Source organism: Echinops telfairi, unplaced genomic scaffold (genome assembly GCF_000313985.2).
Source record: "Echinops telfairi isolate 266 unplaced genomic scaffold, ASM31398v2 ScPeMD7_7420;HRSCAF=8458, whole genome shotgun sequence".
In the NCBI taxonomy this organism is placed as follows: domain Eukaryota; kingdom Metazoa; phylum Chordata; class Mammalia; order Afrosoricida; family Tenrecidae; genus Echinops; species Echinops telfairi.
Window position 1 is genome coordinate 33108542 of NW_022111320.1, and position 2941 is coordinate 33111482.

Consider the following 2941-nt stretch of genomic DNA (forward strand, 5'->3'; position numbering starts at 1 on the left):
TTTTGCTTTGTTTTGTTTCCTTAAAGTAAAAATCTAAAGCACACATGGAAAACACCTATTAGAAGTTAATTGATTCATACAGGTCTCTTTGTTCTATTAGCCTCTGTGTTTGTAAATATATTTGAAATATTCTCTAATAAAAATACTTCTGAAAAAAATTAATTAGGAAATTTCTGAAGAAAACCAATTCACCAAAAAAAATGCTGACTAACAGAAAATAATGCCCTTAGATTCACAAACACTAGCAAAAATAATAATTTCTGGCAAGGGTTGTTTTTACAAGAAAAATTAGAAAAATTAAAATAATTGGCTAGCATGTCCATGGATGAATCTATGAACTACCAACTAGAAAATGCTGAGATGCAAAATAGATGATTTTCCCCTGAAACAGCGTATTTGTGCAACTACCCATTAAAAAAAGAAACATCACTATGTACATAATTGCAAAGTTTTATCGCTTTGTTTTTTTACAGTACAAATCACTCTGTCCTTTCCTGTTTCCCAGCATCTTTGCAGAAGGAACAGCTAACGGGCCATCAGAAGCCTGGACTCAGGATCTGCTGCATGCCAGCCCATCAAGGTTGAAATGTTAGCGTAAACCAGCCGCTAACAATCGTGGGATCCATAGGCACAGCTGTATGGTTATGACAGATAAAGAGTATTGTAAAGTCATAGAGAACAGGAGAGGTAGGAGAGAAGGTAAAATAAAGGAGTCAGACACATTTCATGGTAGCATGCTCACCTCAGCCCCTCTTGGACCACGTGGAGGTGGGAGAAAAGAGTATTTTTACTGTCTTGGGGTTTTTATAGGTAGCCATTAATCATGCACATTCAGGAGTTACATACATCCCAAGGTGGTGGTAGCCACAGTAAAGTCCCTGAGCTCACAGGTGAGGAAACCTAATACCTGCATTGGGGGAAGGCATGAGGGGGCGTGGGAGGGGATGATCAAGGAATGTCTGCTTCTACAGGGAGACAGAATCAACCAGGTGCTCACTTCAAGGCAGCATAGCTGTTAGGGGAGAATCTGTGGGAATGATATTTAAAGCAGGATAATGTACTTGGACTTTATCACTAACTGACCAAAGTGGTTGCATTCCTACCATGGAATATTAGCTTTCCAGATGCCCCCCACCCCCTTTAGTCCCAGTCATATTTCCCTCAGTGGTTGTTTCCCACCTTGAAAGGTGCTTCAGTGATGAGATCCAGCCATGCCCACGTCTGCGTGTGTTCTAACCCAAGCTTCCTGGAGTGTTCATTGTCATTCACTAGGCAATGACATTTCCCTGCCATAAGCAACCTGGCTTTCCAATCCATTCTATTCCGACAGCATGCTTGCCAGCATCAGTGACTATTTTTTTTCTTTTTACCAGGGGAGAGCGCGAACACAGTCCCCCACTACCACAAATTATGCAGTCAAGTTTCCCACATTTGGGGAAATCACAGGGGTCAGCCTCGCCCTGGGAAAACCACCTTCGTGATCATGGTATCTCCCCGGCCAGGTAAGTATCATTGACTATTTTTTAAACTCTATCCTCCTCTCCCATGGCAGCGGTGGTTCAGTGGTAGAATTCTGGCCTTCTATGCCAGAAAGCAAGACACAGCAGTCAGCTCTCCACCGGGTCATGGGGACAGAGCTGGATCAGGCAGTGTTTGGCTCCATTGGCGTGGGCTAGCCATTAGTGGGGGAAACGCAGCAGAAGCTAACAATACCCTCCTAACCACAAATGCGCTCAATCTTATCTTCAGTGTCATGGTTCTGGTTCTTGACCCCAGTCTTGACACTTAACGGAGACTCCTCCAAAACTTGACACTCGTTCTGTGTGCCAATTTTTACCTGTTTTCCTCTCCTGCCGTACATTAAGCCTGGTCCGCTGATATAGATACTTCCCATTGTCTTATATAAGAACTTCCCTTTCTTGTCACCCATCCTTTGATTACCCCAGTGTTCCAGGCTTTCCCATAACACAGACATTCAACAAATAGCTCATCTTGTAGTTAATAATTCATATAGTGCCTATGAAGAAGAGGATTCTGGACTTCTACACATACCAAAGGAGCCCTGGTGGCACAGTGGGTTAAGCATTGGACTACTAACTGCAACGTTAAACCCAGTCTTTTCCCACAAAGATTTAGTCTTGGAAACCCAGAGTGGTAGACTCATACCATATTGAAGTCACTTTGGCTGCCTTCATTGGTACTGCCAATTAAATACCACTCTGTCCTGGAAGGTCACACTTACAGACTCAGAGTTATCTCAATGGCACAGGGTATGGCCACCAAAACTTGGGTCCACCACCTCAGCCTCTGACCAATTCACGTGGCAAGCTTTCTTCCCTGGTTTCTTAATTTGTTCTCAAATGCCCCTTCCTAGTGCTAAAAACCTGCCTTGTAAAATGAATAACATTAGGAATTATTTTTATCATTATCGTTGTATATCAAGTCAGGAAAACATAAGCTATTTTATGTGTTCTAGATATGAAAGATTTCGATACAGGGATTGAAAAGCTGCTATGGCTATTGGAAGAGCTATGGAGAAAGAGGTGGGGAAGCAGCCTTGGTCATAAGTGGCCCGAAGTGGTTCTTCAGGGCTCATGGGAATTGTGAGAATTCTGCCCATCCTTCCAGCTGCAACTCACCCCAAAGCAAAGGGCTTCCAATTTCCTTACAAATCTCAATCGCGTGTTTTGCTTAGATGGATTAGGCCCCAGATCTGCAGAGGGAAAGTAAGTCTTGGAAGTGCCGTTGCCAGCTTCTCCTCTGCCATGCAAAGAACCTTGACAGGCAGTGGTGATGATGCTAAATTGAGAACAGGTCATGGAGCACACTACTGTTGACTGAATACTGAGACTAGACTGGGTACTATATCCCATTCTAAACTCTAATCCACTTAAAAAATCTGTTGCTTGGGTACTTTCTTCCCAACTATCAAAAAGTATAG

At 43.0% G+C, this 2941-nt stretch overlaps 1 pseudogene; it reads right to left on the minus strand.

Moving 5' to 3' along the window:
- Positions 1-1370: 1370 nt before the first annotated feature.
- On the minus strand, positions 1371-1510 carry LOC115872169 (annotated as a pseudogene).
- Positions 1511-2941: the final 1431 nt, after the last annotated feature.